This window comes from Orcinus orca, chromosome 14, assembly GCF_937001465.1.
Source record: "Orcinus orca chromosome 14, mOrcOrc1.1, whole genome shotgun sequence".
Taxonomy (NCBI): Eukaryota; Metazoa; Chordata; class Mammalia; order Artiodactyla; family Delphinidae; genus Orcinus; species Orcinus orca.
Genome location: NC_064572.1, coordinates 21,547,354 through 21,566,355, shown reverse-complemented (window position 1 = coordinate 21,566,355; position 19,002 = coordinate 21,547,354). Strand labels below are relative to the sequence as shown.

The 19,002-nt window shown below is 40.2% G+C and overlaps 1 long non-coding RNA gene across 1 annotated transcript in view; it reads left to right on the top strand.

Annotated features, from left to right (window-relative positions):
* Positions 1–11,811: 11,811 nt before the first annotated feature.
* Positions 11,812–19,002, top strand: part of LOC117196649 (uncharacterized) — a 58,617-nt gene continuing 51,426 nt past the window's right edge. Inside the window, exon 1 of the long non-coding RNA XR_004476937.2 lies at positions 11,812–12,066. This is a non-coding gene — a long non-coding RNA (uncharacterized LOC117196649). The remainder of the gene's footprint in view (positions 12,067–19,002) is intronic.

Sequence of the window (19,002 nt, the reverse complement as noted above, 5' to 3'; positions counted from 1 at the left end):
TTCAAAGTCAATTACTGGGAACCATTAAGAATAGCAAAAGAGAAGTCAGACCAACAGACTTTTCACTTCTTCTTTAGTGAAATTCTTTCTATTTTCACTCTCCCCAGCATCACCCAGGTTTCTTACTATCTCCCAACTCTGCCTCCCAAGCAAAATCTTCACTCAGATCCTGCTTCACCCTAAAAGTGTAAATGGCTAAATAACAGGACTGTTTGGATATTAACAGCAATCAGAGCCTTGAACCAACTTGAATTTCATGCATCAGCCTGCCTGAACTTAACCAGTGAACAGTTCATTAAACTCAGATTTATTTAGAGCTGAGATTACACAGAAGGAAGCAATATTCCTTCCCCCAAGGGGCCTGTGGTCAATGAGAGGAAATGGGGAACTGAACGAGGGATGATCATGAAACTTAGAATATAAACTACACATAATGGTAGATGCCTCTTGGAAGGGCACTTGGAGGGAATGGGAGGTGGGGTGCTGTAGGGAACCAGCTGAGGAGCATGCAGTGTCCATTCTAAGTCTGTTTTATGCTGTTCTATACGCTAAGAATTCTTTTCCCATATGCATGTACTACCTATTCAAAACCAGTCAGAAAAGTTTAAAACTCCATAAAATGTGATAAATCTCCTCTAGAGAAGAGTATAGGAAGAATACTTTAAGAGTACAAAGAAGAGAAAAAGGAAGGGAAAATGTATTAGTTTCCTAGGGCTGCTGTAACAAAGTACCACAAACTTGGTGGCTTAAACAACAGAAGTTTATTGTCTCACAGTTCTAGAGGTCAAAGGTCTAAGATCAAGGAGTTAGCAGGGGCATGTTCTCTCTGAAAACGCTAGGGTAGGATCCATTTCAGGCATCTCTCCTAGACTCTGGTGGCCTCAGGCATTCTTTGGCTTATAGATGGCCATCTTCTCTCTGTGTCTCTTCATATCATCTTCCTAGTCTATGCATGTCTGTCTCTGTGTCTGAATTTCCCCTCTTTATAAGGATACCCGTTATATTGGATTAGGACCCATTCTTATGACTTCATTTTAACATGATTACCTCTATAAAGACCCTATCTCCAAATAAGGTCACATTCTGAGGTACTGGGTGTTAGGATTTCAGCATATAAATTTGGGGGTTGGGGGCACAATTCAACATACAACAGAAAGGTATAGGAATGCTTTCTGGAGAAGGTCTGTTCTTTTCACGTAGAAATGACAGGAGACATTTTGAAGTTTCTTCTCTTAGACTAATAACTTTTCTCAAGTTCTCATAGTAAAACAACCCCTTAACATTTTAATACAGTGAGATAAGGCCGTATGGACTCAGTTTGGAGGGGCACAACTTGGAAAATGGTAAATGTAATATATGACAGGCACAAGTTGAATCAGGAAGCCTAGTATTTAAGTAACAGGCCATTTGTAATGCTGTGCACCCCAGCTCTGGCTCACTTCCCCCATGTAACTATAAAATCAGAAAAGACATATTGTTGAAGCTTGAACACTTACAGGCAATTTCTGTTCTTATGCTACTGATATTGCATTTGTAGAAACATAAGGAGTCCCTGGAGGCTGATTCAACATGTACCAATTTCTAGAATTTTACTTTATAACCAAATAGTGTATCCCGCTGAAGAGAGTGTTGCTTCGTGCAGAGACAAGGTAATTTAAAAATCATGTTCAAGTTATGTTTACAATAAAAATTCAATATAAAGTAATGTTTCTCTCTGGTTGATGTTAAGAGTGCGACTTGTAGGTTGGAATGCCAAAGAATGCAAGAAGCTAGAGACGAATCATGAGGATTACTGTATGTCCACAGACAATGGGAGTATACAGTGGGTGGGCAAGATACTGCAAAAGTAAGCCTGTGATCAGAAATTAATATGAATATAGGCAATCTGAATTTGTAAAATTAGTATTGTGATTATCATTACCATTAATAAGAAAATTAAAATTAATTATTTAAATTTATATATATGTTAATTAAAATTAATAAGTTTTATAAACATGGACACCAGTCAAAATAAGAAAATACAAATCAATCAATCTAGAAATCCATTAATCTTTGTTTTTAGTAAATTGACTAAATCTGGCATTTCAAATCATCATTTAGTCAAGAAATTGACTAAATCATTTAGTCAAGAAATTGACTAAATCTGGCATTTCAAATCATCATGGGAAAAATACATTATCTATTTGATCCCTACCTCAAACTATAAGTCAAAATCAATACCAGATATATTAATAGAAAAGTTTTTAAAGTAAAAAATGTATTTCTGCATGAAAAATCTGAGTCCATTAAGAAAATCAACCTACAGATAAAAGTATATAAAAATTTAAAACTTTTCTATATTAATGAATTATAAAACTTAAAAGGCAAAGAAGAAACCAGATAAAATCAGCAACACTTAAGAAAATAGTGAATTTTAAAACTTGAGCACTGCAACAGAAAGATGGTCAAAGTAAATGAAGGGCGATGCACACACACAAAAAGAAATGCTAATTATACCAATAAATAAATGAAAAAAAAAAACTTTAACTGCAACACTGATCAAGAACATGCAAATAGGGTAACTTCTATACTAACAACTTGACTGCAATGTTGGTTGCAGCACAGAAGGTGTGTATAAATTGGTACAACACTTCTGTAGGCCAATCTGGCAATCAAAATTTATCATATCATAGAATTTTATTTATCCTATGTTTATCCAGAAGGAAATCATCATGGATATATGCTAGCAAATGTTGCCAGTGCCCATCCATATCCCTCTGTGCGTGCAACCTGGTTTCCAACCACCAACACTGGCACCTCTCTGCCTGGGATCTTTTCTGGGTAAGGAAGCATGCCAGGTCACACATGAGACTGTCTGGAAGTTCCAAGGAGTTAACACCTCTGGGAGCAGTCCTCAGCCAATGATGGACAGAAGTTAAGGATTCCTCACTTCAGTGGGGACAACTATGAGATGAGTTCAATACAGACTCCCAAAGGTCACAGTGGAATTGAGCCCTCGGTTGCCCATGAATAGTTGCTCATTAACACACCCTGTATTGACTTTCTTCCCTTCCCTTTCTCACTTCCCTTACTGATGTTTCCTGGATCACTCCCAAATAAGCTACTGATGCTCAGTTCCTTATTTCCAGATCAGCATCTTGGGGAGCCTAACCAAAGATTTATCAAACATTTATCAAAAAAGATCCTTACCACAGTGTCATTTATACTACTGGAAAACTGGAAATATCATAAATTAATGATGATAATAGGTTCATCATAATATGATACAGTATTACGCATTAAAATGTGATAGAAAGGAGACTGGGGAGGGATAAATAGGCAGAGGACAGAGGGCAGTGAAAATTCTCTGCATATCATAATGATGGATATGTCATTATACACTTGTCCAAACCTATAGAATGTATAAGAGTGAACTCTAAGGTAAACTATGGGCTATGAGTGATTGTGATGTGTCAGTGTAGGTTCATCAAGTGTAACAGTCTTGGTGGGGGATGATGATAACTGGGGAATATCTGTACTTTTCCCTCAGTTCTTCTCTGAACCTTAAACTGCTCTAAAAAATAGTCCTAAAAAAATATGATAGAAGAATATTTAATGTCTTGAGAAGGAAAGCAGTATAGTGAATGTAAGATAACAGGTTCTGGAATGAAACATCATTTCAAGTTCTAGCTCCACCAATTACTAGCTCTGTGACTTTAGGCAGTTACCAAACCTCATTAAGTGTCTGTTTCCTCACATGTAAATGAGAGGGTTACTGTGAAGATTAAATGAGATAGTTCCCATGAAGTGATTAGCCTGGTGCTTGGCACATAGTAACAACAATCATCACTATCATTGTTAGTGTTAAAATATGAAGTTTAAAATACAAGTTTAGGGCTTCCCTGGTGGCGCAGTGGTTGAGAGTCCGCCTGCCGATGCAGGGGACGCAGGTTCGTGCCCCCATCCGGGGGGATCCCGCATGCCGCGGAGCGGCTGGGCCCGTGAGCCACGGCCGCTGAGCCTGTGCATCCGGAGCCTGTGCTCCGCAAAGGGAGAGGCTACAGCAGTGAGAGGCCCGCGTACCGCAAAAAAAAAAAAAAAAAAATACAGTTTATAAGAATATAAAAAATTCTCACATATATATTTATAGAAGCTTAGGAAAAATAGGGAATATTTGCAAAAAAAATTAACTGTACCTGTCTGTGTGCTAAGATGGTGTATATTTTTCCATGTGCTTTTCTATATTTTCCTAATTTTTATGATTATTTTATATTCATATGATAAAAGTTACTTTTAGCGAATTTTATGAATAATTTTAAAGTGACTCAAAAAGAATACTTAGCCAAATGTCTTCGCATAAAAACATACAGTTTTTGGCCTAGGGCTAGTCAATCCTTGATTGGTGAAATACTATTTTTCAGCCAGTTCAATCTTCTTGAGAACTGTGGGTACATTCAGTCATTGACCATTGCAATTCTGACACTAGGTTTATATTGTTGGTCATAGGTCTCAGTGCCAGTGAAGTAGAATGTATTGTCACAGAGCCATGCAAATGCAAACATAGCCCCAAAGTTGAGCACAAGTAGCTTTAGAAACTGAGAGACACTGATATGACAGATACTTGATTATTCAGGAGCCTTCCATGTTTAAGCATCAAAAGCAAGCAAAGAAGCTTAAAGCGTGATTCATAGCATCAAAATGAATGAATTGCTTCTGAAAGCGTGATTTCCTTTTCTCAGTTCTGTACTGCTTTAGAATTACTGATTCCATTAAATTCAGGCCAGGTCACAGTGGAAAATAAGCCCAGCTTCTCTTTGGGGACTAAAGACTGGTTTCTTCAGGATACTCATTAATTCCTAGAAGTCCTTGATCTAAATTTGGTAAATACCCTCAACAACTTTCTGCTACTCAGTCATCTAACTGGTTAAAATAATCTAATCTTCACAGTCGACTTCTGCATCTTCATAATAACCCATAAATTGCCAAATGTTAAGGGCATTAGAACAAAGAAAATCCACAATTTTGATCACTTACAGCATTGAATCACGCAGTGAATTAATTTGAAAGTGTTATGGTCTGAATTCTGATGAATCATACAACAAAAGAAGAAAACACCAAACTTCTCTTTGGATTTAGGCAAAATCCCATAAAAACATATTTCTTTTTTCACTACAAGTGCCCTATATATGGCAAATGAATTCCACTTTTTTTTTCAGGTTTAGAGCAAAGTTTTTAGATTATTTTACTTGCAGTAAATTGTAAGCTCAATGGTAGGAAAATCTTTTTTCTCGTGAAAAGTCTCAGCCAGGCCAGACCCCTGTCAGGTTAGCCACTCAAGTAACCTTTGAGAAAAGGTTGAAGATTAAGAAAGAAAGTAAAAATACAGGATACACTGAGTGCAATGAGCAGGCTGGGCTACAACCAAGAAGCAGAAGATCTAGACCATGTGCTGAACATGCCACCAAATTAATTATGTGACCCTGACAATTAATGACTGCTCTTCTGATTGCAGTTATGTTATCTCTGACATCATGATCCTCCTATACCCCAGCTCTAAAATCATGACATTTCACTAGGACATGAACAATCCAGAGTTTGTATAAGAAAGCAGGAAAATGAATACATCTGTCAAATGCCAGTGAAATAGAGAAGAAGGGAGGAATAAAGCTACAATCAATTATTTGACTGGTTCTGTGTGCAGACTTGGTTAAAAGCATTACCTCAGTCCTCCCACCAACCTTGGGAGACAGATCAACCATCCATTCACTCAACAACTATTCACTGAACATCTGCTATGAGTTAGGCTATGTACCAGGAGTTTGGAATGCCACAGTAAACAGGATCAACATCCCTTACCTCCATGGAGCTTATATTCCAGCAGTGGAGACAGATTATACAGAAAGTGATTTCATTTTGTTCGTCTTATGTGTTGTGAAGAAGTAGGACAGGGTGCTTAAAGTTGGTGACCATGTAACTGGGGCCTTAAATAATATGGAGATCATGTCAGGAAAGCTTTTTTTAAAAAGAAAATCATATTTACAATGAGATATTATGCATTAATAAAAATTGGCTAGACAGGGACATTAGACCCAAAGCAGAAAAGAACTTGATAGGTCCCAAAGGTATTGTAATCTTTACCCTACAGACTGGGCTTAGATGTATATTTGTCTTTTAAGTCACCTGATTATCTCTTTGGTATTTAGCAGCTGGAGGGTGAGGTTTAATATTCGGTCTATTTGAGTTCAGAGACTTTTATTTTTCCTGATAAAGCATTCCTGGTTCCTCTTTGATGACTTGATGACTCCATCTACATCTTATTGGAATCAGGGTTTTGAGTTGGCCCCCAAATGCACACAGTTGAGGCTCCCATCTGCTGGAAGAAGACCTGTTGGTAGTAGATCATCCAGATGCATCCTTGAAAGGTTTGTGCAGAGCTGAGCAAGTTCATCTGCTGAGAATCCACAGCAGGGAGGATTGGTGAAGAGCTAGTGAAAGGCCTTTATCTTCCTTGTTCCCCAAAGATAGACTGAGAAAGCCTTCTTGCATTTTGCAAAACCTAAAGGAACACTGGGCATTATGTTTACATTGTGCAAAAGATCACCATTATGACTTATCTACCATATTTAAAGTTTCTAGTTACTGACTAACAACACTTCTAACCAACTGTTAACGTACCAAGTTGATTATAGTTATTATTAAACTGAAAGTTAAGAAATTGCTCACAAGAAACCAGCATCCTGTCATATACCAAAGCCGCATATATTTGTCCCAGTTCTTTCTCTCTAAGCGCAGATAAACATTTCCCCTTGTCAGGAGTCTTTTCAACATTTCAATGGACTAGTGGGACGCTCTTTTGAGCCCAGAGGGCAATTACTAAAACTTAAGGTAAGTGGGGAAGGGAACAGAAAACGTGATTGCCAGTCCAAACAAGTGAAGTCCAGGGGACGGCTTAAGTTGTGCATTAAGTATAATCTTTTGGCTTTGACAAGAAGGTGAGGTGACCAGTTATTAGCCATTCAAGTTGAACCCCAAGCAGCATGATTGGGATGGGAAGTAGGCGGCAGCCCAGCCCACAGTTTCTGGCATTTGAGAGCTTTGCAGGCAGGAACTCATCTTGAGCCTAGTAAAATGATTTGCTAGAGTGAAGTTGTTTGTTGGTTTGTTTTTGAATATGTGCATTTTTATTTTTTCCCCCCAAAATATTGGCAGAGTTTGATTAGGGCACTGGCTAATTGATCCACAACAAGGCCTCAGAAAGACTGAGAAACTGGTGTAGTTCATCTCCTCCTGCTGACTTTCCTGCACCTTTCCTCCCTCCATAGCTCAGCCCATGGTGCATAGCCATCCCAAGCTGGCAGAGGTGGATCCCTAGCAGCTGTCAGGGACTCCTTCCCATCAGCAAGGTATTCAACAGATATTCAAAATAGGTGTAAATCTCCGTCTATAAATTCATGTGTTCAAGAAACATGATTTCCTTACATTCTGAGGAACCAGCCCACCAGGCTAGCAGGAATTTTAATGCAGCCATGCTTGGGCTGCTCCCAGGCTTCACACACAAGGTTTCTACAGAAGTGTGGGTCTAACAGAGTGCAGGGTTTTGTATGGTGTAGAGGTATTGGGAAGACTCCTCCAGTATTTTGTCATCTGTCTACACTGGTTAGCACTCTCTCTGTGGCCCACTCAGGTTCCACCTCTGCTGCTTCCAGGCCATGTATGGGGTGCGAATCTCTGGCAAAGTGAGCAGACCTGCAGCTGGGGTCTAGCCTACCTTGGTGCACACATAGCTTTCTCCTCCACAGGGCACAGTTACAGGGAGATACCCAGAAACACCCTACTCGCAGGAGCCACAAGCTGTGTTCCTGTCTCAGCCAAGGATAGCAGCTTTTTTCTTTCCTCATCCTTTCAAAAGCAGGCTGTCTCCTTCCTTGCCTTAAGCAAGAAATAACAAGCCTAACTACCTGTGTGAAATGAAAAGTGTAAAACATATAGAAAGCAAATACAATTGAGTTCCCCAGAGTAAGCTTCTAGCCGTGTGTGTGTGTGTCTGTGCGTGCGTGCGCGCACACGTGCACACACAGGAGGGGAAGTGGGGGCTATATCTAACTGGCTATCAGTTGAGGATCTCATTTACTCAATCCCCTTTGTATATTGGTTGGTGGTTGGATCCAACCCTGTACAAAATATTCCTCTGCACACTGGAGTTTGAGAATCACTGAGTTAAATCAAAGGAAGGAACAAGAAGAAAGTCTATTTACAAATGTCTAAAATCCTTACTAGTAAAAAGAAAATGGGTGGAGAATATGAAAATAGTCCAGTACTCCTGTTTGCCTGCATTTTGGCCTCGTTGGGTCTTCGTTGCTGCACGCGGGCTTTCTCTAGTTGAGGTAAGCAGGGGCTACTCTTCGTTGCGGCATGTGGGCTTCTCATTGCGGTAGCTTCTCTTGTTGCAGAGCACAGGCTCTAGGTGCGCGGGCTTCAGTAGTTGCAGCACATGGGCTCTAGGGCGCACGGGCCTCAGTAGTTGTGGCACGCGGCCTCAGTAGTTGTGGCTCGCGGGCTTTAGAGCGCAGGCTCAGTAGTTGTGGCGCACGGGCTTAGTTGCTCCATGGCATGTGGGATCTTCCCGGACCAGGGGTGGAACCCGTGTCCCCTGCCTTGGCAGGCGGTTTCTTAACCACTGCGCCACCAGGGAAGTCCTGAATTATCCCACATGCCGCGGAGCAACTAAGCCTGTGTGCCACAACTACTGAGCCTGCGCTCTAGAGCCCGCGAGCTACAACTACTGAGGCCCGCGTGCCTAGAGCTTGCGCTCCTCAATGGGAGAAGCCACCACAATGAGAAGCCCGTGCACCATAATGACAAGTAGCCCCCACTTACTGCAACTAGAGAAAGACTGTGCGCAGCAAAGAAGACATAATGCAGCCCTAAATAAATAAATAAATTTATGAAATACATTGATGGGTTTGCTTATTATTGAAAGGATTAAAGGAGAGAATTTAGCTATTTTTCACAGGGATTAGATTCTAATTTAATTTTTTTGTTAAGTTTTTTTTCCCCTTTTCTGTTCTATAGTTTTGCTATGTATGGATTTATTATTTTCTCTTTAATCCTATTTGGTACTTGTAGAGCACATTCAATCCTAGGATTGTCTTTCTTCATTTCTGGAAAATTCAGCTGCTAATTTAATCAGAACTAATGTGATTTTACTGTGTTTCAATAAGTTATTCTTAAGGAGCAGTTACATGTGAGGCAGTGTATTTACTGGAATGGAATGGAGTGGGGTGGGGGTGACTAAATCCTAGCATGCCAAGGGGAAAAGCTCGGAGTAGAACTGTGGCATGATAAGAAATATATCTGGTTTTTGTCTCTGGTTCCTGGTGCAGGGTTCCTAAGACCCTCGGAATTTCCTAAGTGATGGGAGTGTCTTTGGTTATTCATACAAGCCCTTTCAGCACACCTGAGTTTATGCAAATGAGGTGACTTAGGGTGGGGCCCCTTGACAGCCTCGGGATGGAGCTGGTCACAGAAAGACCAAGGGATTAGAGGGCTGGAGATTAAACTTTATAAAAACTCTTGAACAAGGAGATTTGATGAGCTTCCAGGTTGGTGAATATGTGGAGGTGCTGGAAGGGGTTGCACACCTGGAGAGAGCATAGAAGCTCCACGCTCCTTTTCCCATACCTTGTCCCATGCATGTCTCCTATCCTGTTGTTCCTGACTTGTGTTCTTAAATCAGTAAATGTTCCCCTGAGTTCTGTGACCCATTCTAGCAAGTGATCAAACCAGAGGAGGGGGTCATAGGAGCCCTGACTTATAACCGTTCAGTCAGAAGTACAGGTGACAACCTGTACTTGCGGTTGGCATCTAAAGTAGGGGCCGTCTTGTGGGACTGAGCTGTTAACCTGTGGGGTCTGATGCTCTCTCCAGGAAGATAGTGTCAGAGTTGAGTTAAACTTGTGGACACGCAGTCAGTCTCTGCTAAGAATTGTAGAATTGTTTAGTGTGGGAAAAACACCCACATATTTGGTGACCAGAAATGAAGTGTTCTGAGTGTGAGTGTAGTGAATAAAGGAGAAACAGAAGAGTTTTTCCTAGAAGGATGATTGTAAGGAAAGCAGAGGCAGGGCGTCACACCCAAGTCCTTCTTTAAAGAAGTACAATGGAGTTTCCTCACCTGCCATCATAGCAATGTTCAGAAGTCACTCTCTCTTCAGAAAAGATCTTACTCAGCATCTTTGAAACAGCTGCCTGGCTGAAGCAGTGCTCCTCTTTTCCCTCTGTCTGGGGATAGCCCTGGAATTCCAGGAGCGCCCAGGAACGCTGAGAGACTCAGCCAGCTCTACCAGTTCTTCCACTGCTGGGTTTGTGGCCCACAGGTGATAGAATGCCCTGCAGAAGCTAATTAAACTGACTTTTAAAGAATCCCATCATCCCAGTAGAAAAGTGTATTTGCTTTTGAAGCCTACTCTATGTCACAGTTCTGGGAGAGTCAGCTCTAAAAGATTCTGTTAGTTATGCAGACATGATTGTGTCTGTGAAGGAAAGTGTGGGTCTCTCTCTGGTGTGAAGAAGATAGTTGAGTCTGAACTTAGAGGCAAAGGGGGGCCTTTGGATGACAGAAAAGATGTGTAGACAATGACTTGAATTACCTGACTTTGAATTTTTTAATATGAAATTGAAAGCCTTTCAGTGGGGCATGGCCCTCAGTTTGTGACAAGTTCCACCACTCCCGATTGCTTTGTACTTGGCTGGATTCACGCATTTATGATGACTGCCTGGCCTCCTTAGCATTTGAGTTCACGGACCCTTGGCCTACATGTAAAGCCAGCACTGTCTCTGGATTTATCCAAATCAATGAGGCAGAGAATCCTCCCCACACATTCCATCTTCTCCTTTGACCATTCAGTCTTCTCTGATTTGTACTCCTTTCTGCCACCCCCAGCTTCAGAATTAATCTCTATTATCCCTGTCAGCAGTATTTGTACCTCTCTTACAGCATAATACGGTCTGCCTCATATTACCATTTTGTATATATATATACCTATTACTTGTTAAACCATATCTCTGCAGAGACTTGGACAATGCCATGTCTTCATGAAGTGCCAAATAATTATTCTTTGACTTGTTCTCAGCTTGGATTGGCTCTGCCCCCTGTGGTGTCCAGAAGAACATAACCATTGTCACAGCTTTCAACACCACTACTGCCTACCTCCATTTATATAAACCAGCCCCCTCCCCACCCGGGGAGAACAAGACCAGGGTCAGATCACTCAGATCAAGTGATATTTGATTAAGTGAAACATCATGTGAGAAAAGAAAAGTATAGAATGTAATGGACTCTTATTTTTAAAAGGGAAATAGGCTTCCTCCTTGCTGCTGATGGATTGGGAGTAGGGGACCGTGAGCAATGAGTGTTTACATACAAAAACCAATTGCTTGTTCCATTCCTTTCAGTCTCTTAGGGTTCTGATTGGTTGCCGGTTATTTTAACAACAAAGCTCAAGCCACCCACCCAGGTGATGGCTCTCTCACCATCCCAGATCACTTTGGAACACTAGGCAGGGTTCATTAGTGCCTTTTCAGCTATGAAATAGGAATAAGTGTATCACTGTCATGAATGGAGCTAGGAGAATGAATAGATCAAAACAAAACCACAAGCAGTGCTATGCTACATACATTTAAATAAAGAGAGCCACCATACTTTCCCAGGCAAGAAACAGAAATTGCATTAATGTGCTGTTAATTGCAAGCAGGACTATATCACTTTGACTTTTTATTCAGTTCAAATTTTTGTTACCCCATATTAAAAATCATATACTTCTCTGCATTTCCCTAAGTATTTTAATTGGTACATTTTAGTCTGGATGTGTGTACATTCTCTGTTACCTCCCATCTGGGTGTAATTTTCCATAGTCTCCCCTGATGATCTGCATTTTCTCCTTCAAGTCCCGCCTCTAAACCCACTTCTGTGGATCTTGCCTTCACATTATGCCATTAAAAGCTCCAGCTGGAAGGAAGTGCCTCTGAATGGAGTCCAAGAGAAGAAATAAAGAAGATGGAAACCAGATGCCTTGAAGTCATCCCTGTGTGAGTCATCATTTTCTCCTGGAAAGTGTCTATCTCAATGCTGTGCCTCTCTTCAATTTGAAGCCCAGTAGAGAGAAACCCTCCCTCAATCTATGTGTGTTTTAGCCGTCCTCAGTAGACTGATATATTCTGAATGCTATTGGCTTACAGTAAATATATACGTAGTACTAGCAATAACAAATAAATATTTGTTAGGTTTTAGATCCAACATAAGATAGTCATTTCCTTCATGGGTCATTCCCAGAGTAACTTTGAGAAATAACTTTCAAAACTCTTCAAGAATGGTATTCAGTTAAGCCAGTGGTTAAAAAAAATGTAATTGGCAACATCTAAACTTGTTTAAATATAAATATATCTGTTCAGGACTGAACACATGACTTTATGTATGCTCCCTTTCAAAATTCTGCTGAAGAGTCAGTAAAGGGAATAAATTGATAACCATGCTGAAGATTAAAAAAAGAACTATCAGCAGAGGTTTTGACAATTTTCTGGAAGATAGAAAGGAAGTGAACAGTACTGGTGGATAAAACAGAGCAAAGGAAGCAGCATCCCAGATTTTCTCAGGAGAAGGCTGTGGAAAGGGTGGAAATGTTCTTTCCAAAGAAGCCTTGGAGAATCTCCACATTGGGCATTAACATGCTCAGAACTCAGGACTGGAAGAGGAGCCAAAAGCAAGGTTATCCAGAGAAGGGCTGTATCATGTGGCCTTTCTCATCCTTCCGCACCTTTCTCATACATGCAGATGAAGTGCAGATTTGGAAACCCTCACCTCCTCCCCAGATCTGCTCTTTTAAGAAGATAAGATTGCTGCCTGGACAGAACTAAGGCTCCTTGTATGGGATTTGGCATTCCACAGTGAAGCCCTCCGTTCTGGGTGTTTTGTGGGGAAAAGAATACCATTTGCATGATCCCATATGCTTGCACCCTAAAGGGAAGTTTGTCAGTTGACATGTCCCACCCATATATGCAGCCAGTACCCATCTTCAGAGGGAAATGCCTACCAAGGAAACCTACCTATCCAGTGGCAGAGAAGAGACTGCACCAGACACACCCAGCCACCTTTGTTAGGTACCCAGTCCTTCCTTCATAAATATAAACAAACAGCTTGAATGATCAAGCTGACAGAAGTGGGAAATGTGGGGGTGAAAGGGATTTCATGAATATGATGTCAGAGGATACTATCTGAAACCAAAGTCTCAAGAAACAGAAATTTAAGTACAGGTATCCCCTGCTTTTCAGAAGTTTGCTTTACACCCCTTCACTTTTACGAAACACCTACATTAATACCTGTTTTCACTAACCGAAAGAAATCTGAAGAGAATTTTTGCTTGTACAAAAAAAGGTGAAAAGCGAAAGTAGAATAGCATTCAGTGTTTGTTTTGCAGAGAGCCGTGGTAGAGGCAGTGCACCCTGAGCAGTGAGAGTGGCATTGTCAAACTCCTTTCCTGGAACTACACTCAGCATCTCAGCGTCAAGCCACCAGAGCTTTGAACTGTGTCTGTGCTTTATCTCAGTTTATTTTGTGTATCCGTTAGCAAGATGCATCCTAAGCTTTCTCCACTTTACACCATTTCAGCTTGCAAAAGATTTCTTAGGAATGCTCTGCTTTCAAATAGTGGGGGAAACTTGTATATTGTTTAAAGTTATAATTGTCATTGTGGTTTGCCATCTCATATCCATTTCCTCTTCATGTGGCCAACAGAACTCTTATCTTAGTTTGGGGTAACTGTTCCTCTTCCACTCTTAGTCTCCATGGTTTGGGTGAATCTGAATGTAACCTCTGTTCCCAGGATGGAATATAGGACCTAGGCCAAGGCCAGAGTGTGAGATCCATGCCCTTGGCCACAATCACTGGTTTTGAATTGAGCAAGCCAAGCTCATCTGCTTGGAAATACTCCTTTCCTCCTTCTCAATTCCATGGGAGGAGCATACGTCTACATTTTATTGATTTGGGATACAGTCATTTGACTTTCTTTGGCTAATGGTATATGCTTGTGCATCTGGTCTTGTGCTCTTGCACCTTCATCATCACCATGAGAACATGCTTGGGGTAGGTCATTTGTCCCAGGAGGAAGATGAGAGACACAAGGAACACCATTGAGCTATCCTAGCCCAGAGTTGTAAGCAGTCCCAACCAAGATCAGCAAAGCTACCCAGCCATGTCCAACATAGATCAGCTGACTTCAGCCAACCCACACATATATGAGTTAAATACTTACGATTGTACACCACTGAGATTGTGTGTGTATGTTTTAACTCAACATTATTGTGGCCACAGTTAAATAGCACACAGTAAAGACAAATGCTAGTCTGGAATCTAAGACAATATGAACCTATGGCTCCTGCAGCTTTGCCCACCACATAGAATTTAAGGATGAAGCTTACAGACTGCAGAGAGCTGAGCTGAAATCGAGTTCTGCTCACATTGTTTGAACTCTGAATTCAGCCTTCCTAATGCCTCTGATGTTCTTGTTTATATGAGCCAATAAATTCCCTTTTTATTGCTCAAATCAGATTGATTTGGCTTTTCTTCCACTTGCAATCAGAAGAATCTTAAGTGATACAAAAATTAATTCCTCATCTTGTATGGCAGGGGTCCCCAAGCCCCGGGCCACAGACCACTATGGGTCTGTGGCCTGTTAGGAACCAGGCCGCACAGCAGGAGGTGAAGGGCGGGCGAGGGAGCAAAGCTTCATCTGGGGCTCCCCATTGCTCGCATCACCACCTGAACCATCCCCCGCCCCACCCCCATCCATGGAAAAATTATCTTCCGTGAAATTGGTCCCTGGTGTCAGAAAGGTTGGGGACCGCTTTTGTATGGCAGAGTCAATCCAGTGTTTAAAGTAGGTAAATCAAGAGATTAAATTATAGGCATATTTTCTGGACCTAATAGAGATAAATATGGGAAAGGATTGAAGTCAGAAATAAACAAACATGGTTACATATGATTACTGGAGAGGGAGTATGACAAAGCAATGAGGTACTCGTTTTTTTTTATCTTCTATAGGTCTGTGCTGTCCAATGCACAGCCATTAGCCACAGGTGGCTATTCAAATTTAAATTAGTTAAAATTAAATAAAATTTCAAATGCAGTTCCTCGTTCACAGTAGCAGCATTTCTAGTGCTCTATAACTACACATAGCTAGTAGCTACCATACTGGATAGTGCAGATACAGAATATGTCCATCACTGCAGGAAGTTCAGTTGGACAACACTGTAGTAGTAGAATGTCAAAGAGTCACTGTGTAAAGTCAATTAATTAAAAACAGAAGTTAAATATACCACTCAAACTTGTACTTTAGGGGTTTAAGGGTACAGGCCCTGGAGATAAACTGCTTGGGTTCAAATCCCAGCTCTGACACTTACACATTATAGAACATTGAGCAATTTACTGATCTTTCTATCCTTCAACTCTCTTACCTAGAAATGGCAAAATACACACAGACCTATCTCACAGGGTTGTTTTGAGGATTGAATAAGCTAATATATATGTTATTATATATTTTGTGCTTCTAAGAATGTCTAGCATTTGGTAAACACTCAGTAATTATTATTATTTTAATTTTCTATCCTTCTGTAAGTCAGACTTTACCATGTACACATGTTTTAAATTATATGTATATATTTGAGACATATATCAGTATTTATATATAATATGTCATATTTAATATTTTATATGTGATATATAAACACACATGTATCTCAGCTCCAGTTCATAGGATATAAATACTTCATTTTCTTCTTTATACATTTCTACATCTTCTAAATTTCTATACCAATTGTGTATTGTCTTTATGATCAGAAAAAACAAAGTTTTTATTTTTAAAGACACCAACATATTTGAAATGAATGATGTGCTACATCTGGATCTTTTGCTTTTGCTGATTTGGTCCACAGAGGCCCATTATATAATCTTTGTCATTAGTCATTTGGGGCTTCGTGACCTCTTCTTACACTATTACAAAATCCTCCTGGCTGGTCCCCTGCCCTGTGCAGCTCTGCTCCAGCCTCCAAGTCTAGTCTCCACAGTGCTGCCAGAGTGATCTTTCCACAGCACAACACTTATAACACTCCCCTACTTAAAACCTGTCAATGTTTTCCCATCCTTTACAAGTTGAGTGTCCAGTCGAGGGCATGACCCATCAAAGCCTTCCCATTCTAATCTGGCCTACCTTTCCAGTCTCCTACCACTGCCCTCCCCGCAACCCCCATAGCCATCCAAGCCTCTACACACAGGCTGAAAGGAGGAACATTCTTCTACACCTTTTCCATCTAGGGAAGTCCCGTTTATTCTGCAAGACTCACCTAACACCTGCCTTCTGTGAAGGGTTTCTTATCTCCAAAGCAGAGTTCAGAGCTCCCAATCCAGCCTCTGACTCAGAGCCTTTTCTACCACACAGCAATCATTTGTTTACATTCTCCACTCACACTCAACTATGTGCTCCTTGAGGGTGTGGCATCTTTGCCTTCCTGTATCAAGCCCAGAAATTGACCTCATGTAATGTTCAATAAATGGTTATTGCACAAATTCAGGAAGAAATTATTTTTAAAATAACTTTTATTGTCTTACTAAAACAATAAGGTTCACAGTAGAATTAAAAAGTTCAGATAAATCAAAAGCAGAAAATGTAAAGAACACAAATCCCACTTCTCAGTAACATTTAACATCTGGGTAAATTCCATAGGCTACTTTAAAAGTTTCACACTTTCTTCATTCATGGAACCCTCAATGTTTCAGTAATTTTTTCTGGTACTTTAAACCAATATAAATTAGGTTTATTATGTAGTTAGGTCCAAACCACTTAATAGTAGTAGTTCACACAGTGTCCAGGGGTGTTGCTGTGTTTCTCTTGAAATTTTAAAATATCCTGGGAGCCTCCTGTGAGTTCACTGCAGTGCCCCAGGATGCCTTGGCACACAGTTTGGGAACCACTAGTCTAAACTATCTAAAAGAACCTTTTATTTTTTTTTCACTTTCTTTTTTATTGATGTATAGTTGATGTACAATATTATATGTTACAGGTGTATAATATAGTGATTTACAATTTTTTTGGTCAATCCCAAAGTCTCTAAAAGAGCCTTTTAAAAGAAAATATGGGCTTCCCTGATGGCGCAGTGGTTGAGAGTCCGCCTGCCGATGCAGGGGACACGGGTTCATGCCCCGGTCCAGGAAGATCCCACATGCCGCGGAGCTGCTGGGTCCGTGAGCCATGGCCGCTGAGCCTGCGCGTCCGGAGCCTGTTCTCCGCAATGGGAGAGGCCACAACAGTGAGAGGCCCGCGTACTGCAAAAAAAAAAAAAAAAAAAAGTATACCATTATATTATACGAACTATTTTGTTAACCTGTAATTTCTAGTTAATAATAAGTAAAAGAAAAAACAACTTCCCTTCTTGGTAACTGCTTATCTAACAATACCTAATATTTGATGAGTACTTAATATGTTCCTTGTAAGGAAAGTATAATACTATATCATTATTCTCATGAAACTGAGGCACTGAGAATGTAACAAACTTGTTCAAAGTCCCACAGCTAGTTAATGGCACAACCTGATTGTAAACCCTGGAAATCAGATTCTAGAATCCCTACTTTTAACTACTTCACTCTAATGCCTTTTAACATTCACAGCATTATTTCTATGGGGGAGTCAAGATACAGTGGTATTCTATTGTAAAGATATAATTTATTTCACCAAATCCCAAATATTAGACATTTAAATTGTTTCCAATTTTTCACTGTTCTCAAGAACCTCGAATTGAACATCTTTGTAACTAAATCAATCCCTGCATGCTTTCCTGTATATTTCCTTGGGGAAAATTTTGTAGAGGTAGAATTATTTTGTCAAAGGGTAATACGTTCAAAATCTAAGGGTTTTGGGACATATTTTCAAGTTATTCTACCAGATAAGTTGGATAAATTTCTATTTCACTGTTTTTTCTCATCTTCACTAATACTGAATATTTTCATTAGTTAAAAAAATCATTACCAATAAATTAAGGAATAAAGATTGTAGCTTATTGCCCTGTTAATTTGCACTGCTTGATATTTAATAAGGTTGAGCATAGTTATCTTAATAACCAGAATTTATTTTTTACTTTGGAAGAAAGAGGCAAAGCCTGAGAAGCAAGATGACAGCTGAAACATGATTGGAAGAGCCCCTTGCTGGACCTTCCTAGGTTGCATTCACACTCAACTCAAGCTACTCAACAGCCCGTGTCCCATGTTGCTTTGGCGATGAGAATGATGCTCATTATAACACAGTCTCCATTCTCAATATGCCATCATTTCTGCCTCCTAGTTTTCCTAAGGCAGGAAAATATACTCTCGTTTTAGAAACACTTTCATTACAAAGAATGGATTTGTGGAATAATGGAGAAAATGGTAGACAAGGATTCAGGCGACTTTGAGTGCAGGCCTGCTGTGACCATAGGAGAATCATTTAAATTCTCTTAGTTTCACCTTGTCTACCAAAATGGCCAGTGCTTCTCAGACTTTTCACAGAAACCATCCAAAGATACAAGAGAATGAAAATTTATTCCTAAGGTTAGTACCTGGGATGTATTAACCCAAAGAGACCCATTGCAGGTGTGCAGCTTTTCTCTTTGTTAAAATTCAGGCCAAAACTGCCTTCTTTCCCTTAAAATGTTGGTATTTTTAATCGATAAACATGTTTTGTTTGCTCTTTTTGTTTGCTGTTTTTTCTCAAATAGAGTTGGTGCTCTGGGAAGATGTACCATAATTTAATATGTATCTTCAGGGACCCTGACACACTGCCATGTATTCCACTTTGAGAAACAAGAAATTCTTTCCAAGATTTTTTCAATCTTGGTCAGTGTAAGAGTCTAGAGAACACGATTTGCTCTTTAGTTAACCATAAAATTTGAGGTCATTATTCTGAGGGTGATTAATTTTCCTGGGGGTGTAGGCAGGAGGGTCAG